General features: G+C 48.3%; 2 long non-coding RNA genes across 5 annotated transcripts in view; one reads left to right on the top strand and one right to left on the bottom strand.

Annotated features, from left to right (window-relative positions):
* The window catches only part of LOC140395425 (uncharacterized), an 80181-nt gene extending 67100 nt beyond the window's left edge, over nt 1-13081 (top strand). For 3 of the 4 annotated variants that reach the window (XR_011936188.1, XR_011936187.1, XR_011936185.1), the window contains one exon: nt 12624-13081. This is a non-coding gene — a long non-coding RNA (uncharacterized lncRNA). Of the gene's footprint in view, nt 1-147; nt 5061-12623 lie in introns of those variants that run through there. The other variant, XR_011936186.1, reaches the window with a different exon arrangement.
* LOC140395424 (uncharacterized) overlaps nt 1-19051 on the bottom strand; it is a 182443-nt gene that overhangs the window by 4106 nt on the left and 159286 nt on the right. The window lies entirely within an intron of this gene.

Raw genomic sequence — 19051 nt, 5'->3', positions numbered from 1 at the left:
TTGAGGTTTTGAGGGTTTTAAACTTTCATTTGCCAGTATTTCCCTGCATATATCACATGTGAACTTAGAATTTTGATTTGAAGTGGCACAATTAATAAACCCACAACTCAAGAAATCATCTTTATGCTGTTTTGTTCCTGTTTTCAGCTTCTTCTTCATGGGTTGTTCACCAGAGGCACCGGTACTACTGGTAGCTTCAAAATGGAGGAATCTCTCTTGCGCCCAGAGCATGTGACCTGCTCTCTGTCATCACTCCAGACATGAAGACTCCAGCGATTTTAAAAAAGCATCTGCTCCTGGGCACGCGCGCTGACATCAAGAGGAGGTTCTGCCTCGCTGGGATCTAGGACTGCGCACTGTTGAGGGGGCATGCATGCGTGGAATGGTCAGCATTTTTTAAAGCTGGTTGTTCCATTGGGCACACATTTCCGCAATTGGGATTGCCGCGGCGCATGGCCCCGCGACCATCCCAACATCTGCCCGCGACCCACACATGGGTCGAGACCCTGGATTTGAAAATGCCTGCTATAGATGATACACACTGCTGCCACTAGTGTTGAAATAATGTATTCTTGGTGCAAACCTGTGTATGAATTTCAAGAAATTGCTATATTTGCATCGTTAGTACCCAAATGAATCTCGCGACACCCATTTAGGATTTATAATTCACGTTGTAAGTTAGTGCTGCTGCCTCACGTTGCTGAGGTCCCAAGTCCGATCCCGGCTCTGGGTCACTGTCCGTGTGGAGTTTGCACATTCTCTACGTGTTTGCGTGGGTTTTGTCCCCACAACCCAAAGATGTGCACGTTAGGTGGATTGGCCATGCTAAATTGCCCATTGATTGGAAAAAATTAATTGGATACACTAAATTTATTAAAAAACTAATTCACGTTGTAAGGGCCTGTTAATGATTTGATTTATGCTCTTTACATGACACTCAACCTTGGAAGCCTGAAAAGAGAACAATTGAAATCGCAAGTGTCGCTTCTGCTTGTGGTAAACTGGTCCTCCATGTTTGTCAAATTTTATATCCATCTATTTTCTGAAACTTTCCCTTTCTGTCCTGGTTTCTCATGCTCCCTTATTCCGCACCTTCGGGGCGGCCTGACGCCGGAGTGGTTCACGCTACTCCTCGGTCCCGGAGTGGCCCGCCCCGCTGGTGCGTGGAGAATCCCGCCCTTGGTTTCCTTATTTAGGAAAAGACATGGGCCAGAAATTTACATATAATTTTCGGGCGGACATCCGACCCAAAAGCACCTAAAATTGTGTGGGAAGATGTTGGGTGTGCAACTCACCCTCACCGCACCTTTGCACGATATTTCAGTGGGCGCAAGTTGGAACTGCACCTGTCGACTATCAAGAAGCCGATTTAAATTAATTGAACACCAATTGATCGAGATTTTATCTTGCCCTTCTGCCTTTATGGTTGATGGGCGGGCTGATTGGCAAGGGGGCCTCTAAGCTGCAAGATGAGGAGATGAGGAGAAATAATTTCCCTCGGAGGGTGGGGAATGGCAGATGTAGATAGATTCTTGACTAACAAGGGAGTCAAAGGGTACGGGTGGTAGGTGGGAAAGTGACATTAAGGCAAATTCAGATCAGCCATGAGGAGGCTCAAGAGGCCGAGTGGCCTACTCCTAATTCATACGTTCGCATTCCTGTACGTATGTTTGTCATTGATCAATCGTAAAATTGCCATGTTGTAGGAGTTCCATTTTTTTAAATGAATTCATTCCTGGGATGTGGGTGATGCTGGCTAGGCCAGCATTTATTGTTCGTCCCTCACTGCTCTTGAGGAGGTAGTGAGCTGCCTTCTTGAACCGCTGCAGTCCATGTGGTGTAGGTACACACACAGAGCTATTAGAGAGGGTGTTCCAGGATTTTGACCCAACATCAGTGAAGGAACAGTGAAATAATCCCAAAACAGGATGACTTGTATTCACATGCATCTGCTGCCCTTGACCTTCTGGGTGGTAGAGGTCACGGGTTTGGAATGAGCTGTCGAAGGTGGCTTGGTGACTTGCAGCAGTGTATCGTGTAGATGGTTCATATTGCTGCCACTGCGTCAGCGGTGAAGGGAGTGAATATTTAAGATGGTGGGATGGGGTACCAACCAAGCGGGTTCCTTTGAGATTCTTGATTGCTGTTGGAACTGTACTCATCCACACAAGGGCGAGCAAGTGGGAAGGCAGTGATGTAGTGGTATTGTCACTGGACTAGTAATCCAGAGATTCAGGGTAATGCTATGGGGATGTGGATTCGAATCCCACCATGGCAGAGTAAGTGCCACTTGATAGCACCCTGGACAACACTTTCCATCACTTTGTTGATAACCGAGAGTCGACTAATGAGGCGGTAATTGGTCGGGTTGAACTTTTGTGTGCAGGACATACCTGGGCAATTTTCCACATTGTCGAGTAGATGCCAAAGTTGCAGCTGTATTGCACCAGCTTGGCTAGAGGTGCGGAAGTTCGGGAGCCCAAATGATAGTACTATTGCTGGAATATTATCTGAGTCCATATCTTTTATAGTATCCAATTTCTCCGGCCGTTTCTTGATATCACTTGAAATGGAACTGAGTGAAGCTAGAGTCTGGCATTTGTGATGCAGGAGACCTTCGGAGGAGGTCGAGATGGATCATCCATTCGACACTTTGTGCTGAAGATGGTTGCAAATTTTTCAGCCTTGTCTTTTGCACTGGTGTGCTGGGATTCCTCATCATTGAGGATGGAGATATTTGTGGAGCCTCCCTCTCCAATTAGTTACTTAATTGTGTACCATCATTCACAGCTGGATAAGCTTAAATCTAATCTGTTGGTTTTGGGATTGCTTAGTTCAGCCTATCGCATGCTGATTCCGTTGTTCGCATTGAAGCAATCCTGTATTGTAGCTCCACCAGGGGGCGCCTCATTTTTTTAGGTATGCCTGGTACTGCGCCTGGCATGCCTACCTGCACTCTTCATTTGAACCAGGGTTGGTGGTTATGGTAGAGTGGAGGATATGCTGGGCTACATGGTTACAGGTTGTGGTTGAGTCCAATTTTGCTGCTGATGGCCCACAGCACCTCATGGGTGCCCAGTTTTGAGTTGCTCCATCTGCTCAAAATATATCCAATTTGGCACAGTGGTAATGTCACACAACATGATGGAATTTCCCCAATGTGAAGGTCCCACAAGGTCTGTGCAGTTGTCACTCTTACCAATAGCATGACTAGATGCACCTGTGACAGATAGATTGATGGGAATGTGGTTATGTATGTTTTTCCCTCTTGTTGTTTCCCTCACCACCAGTTGCCTATTGCAGACCCTAGTCTAGCAGCTATGCCCTTTAGGTTGCAGCTGTATAGAACCTTAGTTAGGCCACACTTTGAATATAGTGTTCAATTCTGGTCGCCACACTACCAGAAGGATGTGGAGGCTTTAGAGAGGGTGCAGAAGAGATTTATCAGGATGTTGCCTGGAATGGAGGGCATTAGCTATGAGGAGAGGTTGAATAAACTCGGTTTGTTCTCACTGGAACGACGGAGGTTGAGGGGCGACCTGATAGAGGTCTACAAAATTATGAGGGGCATAGACAGAGTGGATAGTCAGAGGCTTTGCCCCAGGGTAGAGGGGTCAATTACTAGGGGGCATAGGTTTAAGGTGCGAGGGGCAAGGTTTAGAGTAGATGTACGAGGCAAGTTTTTTTACACAGAGTGTAGTGGGTGCCTGGAACTCGCTGCCGGAGGAGGTGGTGGAAGCAGGGACGATAGTGACATTTAAGGGGCACCTTGACAAATACATGAATAGGATGGGAATAGAGGGATACGGACCCAGGAAGTGTAGAAGATTGTAGTTTAGTCAGGCAGCATGGTCGGCACGGGCTTGGAGGGCCGAAGGGCCTGTTCCTGTGCTGCACTTTTCTTTATTCTTTGTTCTTTGTCAGTCAGTGCTTGTGCTATCGTGCCACTCATGGTGACATTGAAGTCCCCCCTCATCCACTGCCAGGGTAATTGGCAACTCTCTTCTGTATCACAATCAGTAAGGATAGGCAACAACTACCTCCTCCACGATCATTCTCAACACCGGTGCCCCACAAGGCTGTGTCCTCAGCCCCATAATATACTCCTTATACACCTATGACTGTGTGGCTAAATTCCCCATCAACTCTATTTTCAAATTTGCTGATGACACCACCGCAAACAATGACGAGACAGAGTACAGGAATGAGATAGAGAATCTGGTGAACTGGTGCGACGACAATGATCTCTCCCTCATTGTTCAACAAAACTAAGAAGATTGTCATCGACTTCAGGAAAAGTAGAGGAGACCATGCCCCTCTCTACATCAATGGAAACCAAGTACAAAGGGTCGAGAGCTTCAAGTTTTTAGGTGTCCAGATTACCAACAACCTGCCCTGGTCCCCCCATGCTGACACTATAGCTAAGAAAGCCCACCAGCGATTCTACTTGCTGAGAAGACTAAGGAAATTTGGCATGTCAGCTACGACTCTCACCAACGTTTACAGATGCGCCATAGAAAGCGTTCTTTCTGGTTGTATCACAGCTTGGTATGGTTCCTGCTCTGCCCAAGACCACAGAAAACTACAAAAGGTTGTGAATGTAGGCCAATCCATCACGCACACCAGCCTCCCATCCATTGACTCTATCTATAATTCCCGCTGTCTCGGAAAAGCAACCAACATAATTAAGGACCCGATGCACCCCGGACATACTCTCTTCCACCTTCTTCCATCAGGAAAAAGATACAAAAATTTGAAGTCACGTACCAACCGATTCAAGAACAGCTTCTTCCCTACTGCCATCAGACTTTTGAATGGACCTACCTCATATTAAGTTGATCTTTTCTCTACACCCTAACTATGACTGTAACATTACATTCTGTAGTCTCTCCTTCCTTCCCGATGTACGATATGCGTTGTCTGTATAGCATGCAAGAAACAACACTTTTCACTGTATACTAATACATGCAACAATAATAAATCAAATAAAATCAAATCTTTTGGCTGTATACCAGTGTTCTGCCACCTCTGGTAGAGCAGGATATACTAAGGGTGCTATTTGGGGCATTGTAAGGTGTAAATCTCTGATTATCACTATGTCAGGCTGTTGCTTGACTAGTTTGTGGCAGAACTGTGGTGAATGTATTCACCATAATGCATGACACTGTGACCATTGTATCCACCTAATGTAACCTTTGACCTGGAAGTGGTGATACGAGCTGCTTCCAGGTACTGTACTGTAACCTCGGTGGGCTCCGCCTCTGGCTCCGCCCTCACCGGGGCCATATATATAACCTGGCCACCTGCGGGTGGCACTCATCTGGACAACCGACTCTGGCTAGGCAAGTTCACAACTAATGAAGCCTTATGTTCACTCGCTCTCTCGGCCTCTTGGTGAATTGAAGGTATATCAAGAACTTTCCCACTTTTAGCGCAATATGTTAGTAAGAAGGTGAACCTCCACTGATCAGCATCTCCACTGTCAACATCTGCGGGTTGCTATTGAACTGAATTGGTGCAACCATATGTATACTGTGACTAGAGGAACAGATCAGAGACTGAGAATTCTGAAAGTAACTCGTCTCCTGACACCACAAAGCCTGTCAACCATCTTTAAGGCACAAGTCAGGAGTGTGATGGAATAACATTCACTTGCCTGGATAAATATGGTTCCAACAACACTTGAGAAACTCAGCACCCCCAGGACAAAGCATGCCACTTGATTGGCACCCCCAACCACATTCACTCTCTCCACCACCAACTCACAGTGGCAAAAGTGTGTACTATCTACAAAATACATTGCAGCAAATTCATCAAAGTTCCTGAGTCAACATCTTCCAAACCTGCAACCTCCAATCTAGAAGGACTAAGGCAGCAGATAAATGGAACACCACCACCTGCAAGTTCCTCTTCAAGCCACACACCAGTCTGACTTGGAACTTTATCGCTGTTCTTTTACCGTTACTGTGTCAAAATCCCGGGAAAGCCTCCTGAACAGCATGGTAGGTGCACTTACACCAGATGAATTGCAACGGTACATGAAGGCAACTCACTGCTTCAGTTAAAGATGGGCGATAAATGCTGGCCTCACCAATGATGCTCACAAGCCAAGAATGATTAAAAAGAATGAAATGAATTCCCAATGTCAAATTTCCCCGTTTACAAGAGTAGAAAATGTTCTTTAGTCAGGACTGTGGCGATTAAGAATGATAAGAATTGTGCAGGGAGTTTGCATTCATTCGCCATAATGACAGGATCCTTTAATGTTAATGTGTCTTTTGACATTGCTCAAAGCATGAGCTTAATTCTATCTAAAAAAAAAATGGAATGACAACTACCTGGGAGATTGTTCCAAGACTATAATCCAATTAGCAGGTTCAAATCATGCTATGAAGCACAACGGACACACATCAGAGGATTCTAAACTTTATCTGAACTCCCAGATTGGATTATAGCCCCCAATAGCTTTGGTAGGTGTCTGTTTTAATTTATACAATCAGTACATCTTTATCCAGTCCTGAAATGTGCTGATCATGTCCGAAGAAGTATATTGATAACCCATAGTGTATTCATGAGATTTCATTTTGGATTTCCTGCTCGGGCGGTGGTATGGAGTTACTGGGAAATGTACAAAAGACAACAAGCGTGGTTCCAGAGCTTAGATCACAGAGCAAGTGACGCTCAGAGAATTCAACCTGTTCTCATTACGTTAAAATGCCTGAGGGCCTGATTCAACGGTTTTCGACTATGAAGGGAATTCATAAAATGGAACTTACAACGTTCTTTGTGCAATGCTAGAGTAGCAGAGGATGTGAGAAGCAGAGAACCAGAGAATGTGATTATAAGATTAGGAAATCACAAGGTGGATGTTACTTCAAGCTTAACTTCTAAGAATATAGGAATGAAGTGCCAACAAGTCTGCTGAATGCAACACCGCAGGAAGTGGATAAATTTCCACTTAGGTTGGAAAAATTCAGCAAAGCATGAGAAGAATGGACTTTGGCCTGATGGAAGATTGGTATCTGCATGCAGAATTAAGGAAAGTATTGATCTGGATTTTAAGGGGAGAGCACTTGCATTTGACCTTGAACAAAGCTGCCCACAATGAGCTCATGAGCTCTCCACCAATTTCACCTTTCCAGACATTAATTTCACTGGGGATTTCTGCCATCAAACAGGCTCAGCAGCCAATCACTTTAAAGAAGTCTCACAGACAGCAAGCCAAGAAGTAACAATTAGCATTTCTCATTCACATTTTATAATTTTACAAAAAGCGAAATGGTTTTGGAATGAAGGTAAAATAACAAATATCATAAACAAACTTAAAAAAAAGTTATCTATGGAAAGTTACAGCACGGTTGGAGACATTTTCCAAACCACAAATGTAAAATTATTTTTTTCAGGATGAGAGGTGTTGTTTAGGAATAATTATGACTTAGTACTCTACGAGAAACCCAATTACATCTCAATCAACAAGGGTTTTAACACCAAGAATAATTGTACAAAAAGTGCGAATTCATAGCAATTCACTGATTTCTCATTGATTTCCACCCGCAAAGACACTTCAAAAATGCACCTTGTGGAATGGTTTCTGCATTTAGATTGTGCATATGAAAATACCTGAAGTTTCACACACAGACACTGCCATTTTTTATTACAATTACAAAATCTAGGTATTTATCACAATTTAGTTTCAAACATATAAGGCAGGATACTCCGTCCTGCCGCACCCGTTTTCTCGTGCAGCTAGATTCTCTCCCGCTGTCGGGAAATCTGCGGGAGTGAGTGTGCTTCTGGCGAAATGGAGGGTACCGCCGATGGAGAATCCAAGAGACTTACTACATTTTGAAAAATCATGGGTGGAATTCTCTGTTCCCCGAAGCCGATTTCATAATCGGCGATTGGGCAGAGAATCCCTTTGGATGCCGAAATTGATGCAGGTTTCGTATGTTCTGCCCCCTCTGAAACGGCATCATCGCGGCATGCGCAGTTGGGACGGCCTCAGCGCGTCACCGACCCTCCCCCAATTCTCCGCCCCTGATAGGCCGGGTTCCCAACGACACGCTTCACTTGTGATCTCAGCTGTGCGAGAACTCGGTGTAGCGGCTGTGGACTGTGTCTAGCACCACCAGAGTCGGGTGGGAGCTGTGCTGCTGGCCGGGGAGGGGCTTCCGGAAGGGCTGGGGGGACTGGTGGGGGGTGGCCAGGGGGTGGCCAGGAGGGCACTATCTGGCAGGTCGGGTCCGCGCACAGCCAGCGCCATGTTTAACGGCACAACCACTGCAGGTCGTCGTCATGCACTGCGCATGCGCGGTCATGGACCCGGCCGTTCTCCGGCTATTTATTTCATGGAGGCCGGGAGTTTTATGCGGCATGGCTGCTGGCCCCTCTCTAGTCGCAGGATCGATGAGGGGGCAGCACCGATTTTTTTTCCACATAAAACACCACAGATCCTTCACACGTAGCCTCAGAAATGGAGAATCTGGCCTTTAGTGTCCATAATAAATATAATTTGAAGGAAACTGCAAGGTTGCCTATAGTTACAGAACAAAGCAGGGAGGTCAACGCCAGGAGATCAGGAGTTATAGGGAGAAGGCAGGGGAATGGGGATGAGAAAATATCAGCCATGATTGAATGGCGGAGCAGACTCGATGGGCCAAGTGGCCTAATTCTGCTCCTATGTCTCATGGTATGTAATCCTTCAAATGCATGCAAATCCAACACCAGATATTATGTCGACTGAGACAGGTATTCATGAGGAAGACAAAGGGCGGGATTCTCTCACCCCACGCTGGGTCGGAGAACCGCCGGGGGGCAGTGTGAATCCCGCCGCTCCGGTGCTTGTTTTTGGGCGGGGGCGGGGATCGTGCCGCGCCGGTCGGGGGCCGTTGGCAGTGGCCCCCCCCCGTCGATTCTCCAGGCCCCGATGGGCCGAGCGGCCGCCCGTTTACGGTCAGTCCCGTCGGCGTGGATTAGACAAGGTCCATACCAGCGGGACTTGGCTTTGAGGGCGGCTTGCGGAGTCTTCGGGGGGTCACTGGGGGATCCGTCCCTGGGGGGGGGGGGCCCCCAGTGGCCTGGCCCGCGATCGGGGCCCACCAATCTGTGGGCGGGCCTGTGCCATAGAGGCACTCTTTCCCTTTACGCCGGCCTGTGTAAGGCTCCGTGATGGCTGGTGCGGGGAAGAAACCCCCTGCGCATGCGCAGGCATCACGCCAGCGGTTCTGCGCATGCGCCAACTCGTGCAGGTCGGCGGAGGCCTTTCGCCGCCGGTTGGCAAGGTGCCAACTACTCCTGCGCCGGCCTAGCCCCCGGAAGTGTGGAGGATTCCGCACCTTCCGGGCGGCCCGATGCCGGAGTGGTTCACGCCACTCTTTGGCGGCGGTACGGCCTGCCCCGCTGTTTGCAGGAGAATCCCGCCCAAAGTCTAAGTAACTGACAAACTCCTCATCCCTCTTCACAAAGCCATGAGAGTTCACAATTCTAATGCCAGAAACAAACCATTGCCCAACCTTCAGCAAGCCAAACTTGCCAAAAGGCTGGAGTTAGCCTCAGATTGATGATGGCAGATTGTTACCTTTAACCTATATTCTCCCCATTCAGATAAATTTTGAGTCACTTCGAATTTGAGCCCCACACAATTGGTAGAGATGTAAATCATTTCACTTGTACGTTGAAAAGCTCTTCTAAATGCAATACAGAAATACAAATCTAATCTATTTTTTTCCCGTATACAGTATTACTATACTTTAACTTGAAGGTAAAATATAATATAGAAGACAAAAAAATTGGACAAGATTTTCCCCTGCAGGGACCGCCGTCACGGGCCCTATCACCACCCCCTCCCTTGGGATGCCGATGTCCCGGGACTACATCTTGGGATGGGGATGCAGTGGGCTCCCCAGACACCTGGTGTTGCCAGTCTTGGAGGCCTGCTCTTGTCTTGACCAGGGTTTCATTGTTCGTAGCCATGGAGCACAGGGATTGGGCCTTCTCTCTCTGGGATGTGCCATGTCCTCTGTGACTCTGGAGCCATGGTAGGTGGCTTGGGTGTTGGCATGTGATGCAGGATGGGGTGCGAGCAGACTGCCGATGGGTAGGGTTTGGGCGCCCTCTGCCGGGGGGGGGGGGGGGGGGAAGGATATGGGTGTGTGGAGCAGGGATTGATGCCAGAGGCGCGGTGCTGGTTAATCATCCTCGCCCTGAGGAGGTTGTGCAGCTTTTTATGGCACTGCTGGCCACTCCTTGCTGTGGGGCAAATGGCTCTCCTGGCCTCTGCCACCTGCACCCAGGCCCTGTGTACGGTAATGGGTGGCAGCCTCCTTCCCATCCCGGGGAACAACATTCTTGAGCTCCACATTGGTGAAACGAGATGCCTGACTTCGGGGTGCCATCTTCTTAGCTGAAATGAGTGTGTGTGGGGACTGGAGTGCTTACATGCGGCTGTAGCTTGTTAGGTTCTCGAGTGCCTAGTGAATCAGACACCATTTTGCATTGGAATTGCACTAGTTCCACGTGGTGCAGATGCTACCCCATTAATGGGTCCTGAATTGCTCTGGGACCGGTACCGCTTTTGGGGTCATAGAATACCCCCGATTTAGTCCCGACGTCAGCACTTAGACTATCAAACAGAGAATCTCGGACATTATACTTGGCTATTTGCTCACACACAATTTGGAGTGCCAGACTATAATAACCACCAGTATATTATTGGTCTGAGAATGGGGCGGTGAGGAATTCACATTCAGTTTTGCAATGGCAGCCAGCTGAGCTACAATAAAAGTTGGAGTTAAACTCTAACTGCTAGCTTCAGAACAATGGGCGTCATTCTCCGCCGGCGGGAGTCTCCGTTTTGCCGGCACCGGGGGGTTTCCCGACGGCGTGGGGCTGCCCCACAATGGGAAACCCCATTGACCGGCCGGTGTTACGGAGACTCCCGCCGGCCGGTCGGCGCAGAAATGTGGCGGGACGGGTAGGAGAATTTCGCCCAATATGTCTGTAGAGTTGAATGTTTGTAAAGTGCAAATTGCTGAAGATAGCAACAAAAAAGCTCCAATGCCATTGTCCTTGATCTCTATGTTGATGCTCTGAACCCTGGGATATTCCGTCAAAAACTGTCATCTTTCTTTTACATAAAATAATTACTGCAGTGTTTAGAAAGCTCCCAAGTAATCCAAAGGACCAATGATGTATCTGTTCTATGTAATGTGTTCATTTATTTCACTCTCATGAAAAGCAAAAATAATTCACACATGAACTACAGAGCAAAGAATCACAGAATCTTAGAAACCCTGCAGTGCAAAAGGAGGCCATTCGGCACATCGAGTCTGCACCAACCCTCTGAAAGAGCACTCCACCAAACCCACTTCCCTGCCCTATCCCACTAACACCTTAACTTAATGTGCACATCCCTGGACACTAAGGAGCAATTTAGCACGGCCAATCCACCTAACCCGCACATCTTTGGACTGTGGGAGGAAATCGGAGCACCCGGAGGAAACCCACGCAGACATGGGGAGAAAGTGCAAACTCCACACAGACAGTGACCCAAGGTCAGAATTGAACGCGGGTACCTGGTGCTGTGAGGCAGCAGTGCTAACCACTGTGCCACCATGCCGCCCCATTGGCTTTAAAAAGGAACGTTTTCCCTAAAACAAAATTATGACATGAATCTGTTAATAAGCACGAATGGAAGCGCTAAGTAGTTTTTTCACTTTAGAATCATCGAATTCCGACAGTGCAGCAGGAGGCCATTCAGCCCATCGAGTGTGCGCTGACCTCCGAAAGAGCACCCCATGTGGGCCCACTCCCCCACCTTACCCCTGCACACATTTGGACACGAAGGCGCAATTTAGCACGGTGAATCCACCTAACGTGCACATCGTTTGGATTTTATAATTTTTTTTTTTAAACTGTAAGGCAACTCGTACATTTGCAAACGTTAGCGGCTTATGGAGCAAGCATTACTTTGTAGTAACAATCCATGTTCCTGCTCGGAGCAATGTTCTGACAATTGAATTGGTTTTAGAAATAAATCACACATGCTGCAAAAACTTTACAATTCAGGCCCAGAACATTTATTACATCGTGTAACATTAGAGTATAATTTTTATAACTGAAATGCTATAAAGGAGATAGACACATGGCTGAGTGACAGGTAAATATTCTCAGCACTGAATATGCAAGTTACAATTCACTCTCCAGGCTTTTAGGTTGGCATTTCTATGTATTAGCATTTAGGTAAAAATTACAAAGGTGCTGCCTTCATATTATCTATTTATATAGTACTGAGTGCTGGTGACCGTACAAAGTCAAACCTAGTTAGGCATTTCTTGGTTATTAACTCACATCTTTATACTTCTCTACTCCTTCCATGGGAGAAGTGCAATTTGAAGGCTGTATTCATCATTGCCCTTCCCTGGACTCTGGACAAGACAGCGGTTCTTCAGGGCTGCCCACATATTAGGTAGCACGAGAACAATGACCTAATTTCCGTTGGCTCACCTACTTGCTTTTCCACCTCCCTGTTCTAAACTCAGCAAACCATAGTTATAAAATGCTAGTTCCAATCATGTAGAACAGAAACATGATGCACAATTCTTAATGTCTATTGCTGTCTACAGAAAGGAACATCACTCACCCATCAAGCAAGCAATATGACAGAATTTATGGATGAACTGGGAAGATTGGACAGCAAATCTGGATTTCCATGTTTAGTTGCACCTGAATGGACACCGAAGGTTGCCATGCAGTTTACTCTAGAATAATGAGTGCTGATAGCCCCACCATTATTCCTGTTGCAAAGTCCGGGCCCGAGTGGTCAGAATTGTGCATGATGAATGGAATTTTCACTCTGACTGTCAACTGCGTTCACCAGATAACCATGAAAAGAAATCTCTGGACAACTGTTATATCATAATTTCCTTCTCGGGGTTATTTATTTTTGCTGAATCTTTGGGACTTTTGCCCAGATTATGTAATGTTATCTAATTTAATAACTAAATTGCATGCGACATGCATCACTTCACAAATTAAGTCAAATTAAAATTAAGATAATAAAATAAATAACCGTCTGTTCTAATTTGTCAGTTCTTCTGTTATGTTCTTCTACCTGCCATGCCTCAATTTGCAGCTGACAGGATGGAAGGGAACCCATTTGTGAGCTTCTCCCAGTGCCATTCTGTAACTGGATGCAGCACGTGGTGAAGGTGAGACTTAGCAGAAGATGGGGGAGGGGGAAGAAAACAAGCCTCTCTTTGGTTCCACAATGTGATACAACTCTGGGTGCACCTACTGGATGGCATGCCAACCATATTTTATCAGTGTTGCTTTGTCTGCATATGGAATGCAGCAAGCTTTTGGATATCATTGGGTCTGTTTATTTTGCCTTCAATCAAGCCTGCCCACGGTATTTGCTGCAAGGCAATTTGTAAATGCTGTGATGGAAAGCAGATCTGCTACGATTATCAGGCTTCCTAATCATTCATCAATAAGTCTGTCTTAGATTAATCGTGCCACAATATTGACATGTAAACTCTGCTTGTTTTCTCTCTAATGGGAACACATTCCTAATGGCCCAGTGTTAATTATGTGCAAAGTCGACTGTATCTGTTACTATTGAGCACAAGGCCAGTTGCTTGCTTATTCTCAAAAGTCAATTAATTAAAATGCTTACTTTAAAGATTATTTGAATTTATCTCCCCTGGTTTAATAAGGACATGGGAGTCCAAGCTGAATAAAAGTAAGAACAAAGTTTTATTTACAAACAGTGGGCTGGATTGTCCGCGCCCTGACACTGTAATCGCGTTCGGCGCCGGGGCGGAGAATTCAGTTTCATGCATGAAATTGGGGCCGGCGCCGGTTCCGCGATTCGGCACCCCCCGAAAAGTGGAGTACTGGGGGAGTATGTCGCGCCGCGCATCCACCACCTGCGGCCATTGCGCGAGACCCGCCCCGCTATTCTCCGCCCTCGACTGGCCGAAATCCTGACGCCGTATTTCTAATGTGGTCCCATCATCCATGTGATAATACCAGGTATTGCAGTACCTGAGAGGTGAATGACCATTGGCTAGACCGAGGGGGTCTACCATTGGATAATGTACATAGCCCCGCCCTGAGAGGCGGGGTATAAGAACCGATGCCGTCCCAGCAGCCTTCACTTTCTGTATCACCGCTGCTGGGTACAGTTCTAGCTGATTAAAGCCGATTAGATATGACTCCTCTTTGTCTCGAGAGTATTGATTGTGCATCAGTCCATGATACCCTCGTGGTGGCTGCGGACTCAGTCCGCACGCCATTGTCAGGGGCAGGCCAATCGGAGGGCAGGGGGGCCTCATACAGGACTGAGCCTTTATTGTGCGGGCGGTCTGGGTCGGGCGCGCGACCGATCGGGGGCACTATTTCCACAGTCCAGGTCCACCATGGAGCATGCTGGAGGCTACAGCCGTGCACATGTGCGGTTTCTGACCCGGAAGTAGGGGGGCCGTATCGGCAGCTGGAGCTGCGAGTTCCACGGCAGCTGCCTGCTAGCCCCCTGCAGGGCTGTAAATCTATGGCCTTTTGACGCCAGTTTTTCTGGAATAAAAGACCACAGTTTTCATGACATGTGAGGGCATAGTCCCTGAAACGGAGAATCCAGCCCAGTATATTTACACTCCTCGGTAGACCTCTACCAGGCACTTCCCTTGGTCAGTACCTTACTGGCTGACCTTTTATACATTGGTTAATGGAGATACCTAGCAGGGGAGCTTGTTCTCCGCAGGGAACTTGGGTAAGATAAGCAATCCCACCCCATAGGCCCCGTGAGGGATATTGGACCTGGCTAAATGTACATAATAATCCTGTCGAAATATCTTTTAATAAATGAACAAATGTCATATCATATAGACTAAAGGCATCAGTATCTAGACTAAGAGCATGCTGATTTGAGTGGCATCAGTTAGAGACTGATATCTCTGTAAAGAAACAAGAGTACACCAAGACTGAGGAACAAGAGGATCTGCAAACAGATGTAAGCAGAGCTCTGCTTATCAGTACCAAAATTTTGAAGTAAATAAAGAACATTAAAAAAGGTCCGGCTCCTGTGAATCTTTTCGACAGCTTTGTTGTCAGTGTGAAACTGAACTCAGAGCTGTTGATGTGGTCTTGTAGTATCTGCTTCAATCTGATTCTGACAACTATGCACCCAAACTAGACCAGCTTGCAAAAAGTTTTTGAAAAATCGGGTTAGATTTTAGCTGAAATTATAATTGGCCAATAAACATCCACTTGACACCTGGATCCACGTATTGTGTATGTCTTGCTTCTTTTGTTAAGCTTTCAGCACTTATTCAATTGAAGTGAAGTATGAGATACAAAAATCAGGACTTTAAGACAACTAATATGTCATGATATGAATAAGCAATGGTAGCATAGTGGTTAGCACAGTTGCTTCACAGCTCCAGGGTCCCAGGTTAGATTCCCAGCTGGGTCACTGTCTGTGCAGACTCTGCACGTTCTCCCCGTGTCTGCGTGGGTTTCCTCCGGGTGCTCCGGTTTCCTCCCACAGTTCAAAGATGTGCGGATTAGGTGGATTGGCCATGCTAATTGCCCTTAGTGTCCAAAACATGTTAAGTGGGGGTTACTGGGTTAAGGGGATAGAGTAGATACGTGGGCTTCAGTAGGGTGCTCTTTGTAAGGGCTGGTGCAGATTCGATGGGCCGAATGGTCTCCTTCTGCACTGTAAATTCTATAATCTATGATCTATTTTAAAAAATATATATATTTATTAAAGTTTTTAACACAATTTTTCTCCCTTACAAACAATAACCACCCCGCCCCCCCGTAACAAAAAAAAATGAGAAATTGCGCGGAGCAAGATATATACATGGCAAAATAGTATATTTACATAGCTTTGTACACTCGCTCTCTCCCGTACGTGCCTGTTTCCCTGACTCTTCATGTTATCTCTTGCTCATCCACCCCCCCCAGGCAGCTCCCCCTCCCCCCACTCCCCGGACTTCCTATCCGCCCCCCCCCAGGTTGCTGCTGCTGCTGACCGACCTTCCTCTAACGCTCCGCAAGATAGCCTAGGAACGGTTGCCACCGCCAGTAGAACCCCTGCGCAGACCCTCTCAAGGCGAACTTAATCCTCTCCAACTTTATGAACCCAGCCATATCGTTTATCCAGGCCTCCACGCTGGGGGGCTTCGCCTCCTTCCACATTAGCAAGATCCTTCGCCGGGCTACTAGGGACGCAAAGGCCAGAATGCCGGCCTCTTTCGCCTCCTGCGCTCCCGGTTCGTCCACTACTCCAAATATTGCTAGCCCCCAGCTTGGTTTGACCCGGACTTTCACCACCTGAGATATTGCTCCCGCCACTCCTCTCCAGAACCCCTCCAGTGCCGGGCATGACCAAAACATATGGACATGGTTCGCCGGGCTCCCTGAGCACCTTCCACATCTGTCCTCTACCCCAAAGAACCTGCTCAACCTCGCCCCCGTCAGGTGAGCTCTGTGAACCACCTTAAATTGTATCAAGCTGAGCCTGGCCCACGAGGAGGAGGAATTAACCCTACCTAGGGCATCCGCCCACAGACCTTCCTCGATCTCCTCCCCCAACTCCTCCCCCTATTTACCCTTCAACTCTTCTACCAGCACTTCCCCTTCTTCTTTCATCTCCTGGTGTATTTCCGACACCTTACCCTCCCCAACCCATGCGCCCCAGATCACCCTGTCTTGAATTTCTTGTGCTGGGAGCAACGGGAATTCCCTCACCTGTCGCCTTACAAAAGCCCTCACCTGCATATATCTAAAGGCATTTCCCGGGGGTAACTCAAACTTCTCCTCCAGTGCCCCTAGGCTTGCAAACGTTCCGTCAATGAACAGGTCCCCCATTCTTCTGATCCCCGCACGATGCCAGCTCTGGAACCCCCGTCCATCTTCCCCGGGATAAACCGATGGTTACCCCTGATCGGGGACCACACCGATGCTCCCATAGCACCCCTGTGCCGTCTCCACTGGCCCCAGATCCTTAGCGTTGCCGCCACCACCGGGCTCGTGGTATACTTTGTCGGCAAGAGCGGCAGCGGTGCCGTCACCAACACCCCCAGACTCGTTCCTTTGCAGGACGCCATCTCCATCCTCTTCCATGCCACCCCCTCTCCCTCCATAACCCACTTGCGGATCATCGACACATTTGCTGCCCAGTAGTAGCTCCTCAGGTTTGGCAGCGCCAACCCTCCTCGGTCCCTACTGCGTGCCAGGAACCCTCTCCTTACCCTCGGGGTCTTATTTGCCCACGCAAACCCCATAATACTCCTGCCTACTCTCTTAAAAAAGGCCTTAGTGATCACGATGGGAAGGCACTGAAACACAAACAAAAACCTCGGAAGGACCACCATTTTGACCGATTGCACTCTACCCGCCAGCGAGAGCGGTAGCATGTCCCATCTTTTAAAATCCTCCTCCATTTGCTCCACCAACCTCGTCAGATTCAGCTTATGTAGGGCACCCCAGCTCCTGGCTATCTGGATCCCCAGATAACGAAAGCTCCCCTCCGCCCCCCTGAGCGGTAGGTCCCCTATCCCTCTTTCTTGGTCCCCCGCCTGTAATACAAAGAGCTCACTCTTCCCTACATTGAGCTTATAGCCCGAAAACTCCCCAAACTCCCTTAGAGTCTGCATGACCTCCACCATCCCCTCCATTGGATCCGCCACGTACAGCAACAGGTCATCCGCATATAGCGACACCCGATGCTCTTCTCCCCCTCGGACCACCCCCCTCCATTTGTTAGACTCCCTCAATGACATGGCCAATGGTTCGATCGCCAATGCGAACAACAGGGGGGACAGGGGGCACCCCTGCCTCGTCCCTCGGTACAGCCGAAAGTACTCCGACCTCCGCCGGTTCGTCACTACACTCGCCACCGGGGCTCGGTAAAGGAGCTTAACCCAACTGATAAACCCTCCCCCGAACCCAAACCTACGCAGCACCTCCCAGAGGTATTCCCACTCTACTCGGTCAAAGGCCTTCTCCGCGTCCATAGCTGCCACTATCTCCGCTTCTCCCTCCACCGATGGCATCATTATCACGTTTAAGAGCCGCCGCACATTGGTGTTTAGCTGCCTACCCTTTACAAATCCTGTCTGGTCCTCATGAATCACCCCCGGGACACAGTCCTCGATCCTCGTGGCCAGCACTTTTGCCAGCAACTTTGCATCCACATTAAGGAGCGAGATCGGACTGTACGATCCACATCGCAGTGGGTCCTTGTCCCGCTTTAGGATCAACAAAATAGTCGCTTCCGACATTGTCGGAGGTAGGGTCCCCTCCTCTCTTGCCTCGTTAAAGGTCCTCACTAATAGCGGGGCCAACAGGTCTCCGTATTTCCTGTAGAACTCCACCGGGAACCCGTCCGGCCCCAGGGCCTTCCCCGCCTGCATGCTCCCCAAACCCTTGCTCAGCTCCTTCAACCCAATTGGTGCCCCCAGACCAGCCACTTCTTGCTCCTCCACCCTCGGGAATCTCAGCTGGTCTAGGAATCGTCTCATACCCTCTTCCCCCACTGGGGGCTGGGATCTGTACAGCTCTTCATAGAAGGCCTTAAATACCTTGTTTATTTTCATCGCACTCTGAACCGTGGCTCCCCTTCCATCTTTGTCTCCCCCTATTTCCCTCGCTGCCATCCTTTTACGGAGCTGGTGTGTCAGCATCCGACTAGCCTTTTCCCCATACTCGTAGGTTGCCCCCTGCACTTTCCTCCACTGTGTCTCCGCCTTCCCTGTGGTCAACAGGTCAAACTCCGCCTGGAGCCGTCGTCTTTCCCCAAGTAATCTTTCCTCTGGGGCCTCTGCGTATCTCCTGTCCACTCTCAAAATCTCCCCCACTAACATCTCCCTTTCCATGCCCTCTGTCTTCTCCCTGTGAGCCCTAATGGAGATTAGCTCGCCCCTGACCACCGCCTTCAATGCCTCCCATACCACCCCTACTCGCACCTCCCCGTTGTCGTTGGCCTCCAGGTACCTTTTGATACACCCCCTCACCTTCCCACACACCCCCTCGTCCGCCAGCA

This window comes from Scyliorhinus torazame, chromosome 18 (assembly GCF_047496885.1).
Source record: "Scyliorhinus torazame isolate Kashiwa2021f chromosome 18, sScyTor2.1, whole genome shotgun sequence".
Classification (NCBI taxonomy): domain Eukaryota; kingdom Metazoa; phylum Chordata; class Chondrichthyes; order Carcharhiniformes; family Scyliorhinidae; genus Scyliorhinus; species Scyliorhinus torazame.
This window is presented reverse-complemented; position numbering and strand designations above follow the sequence as displayed.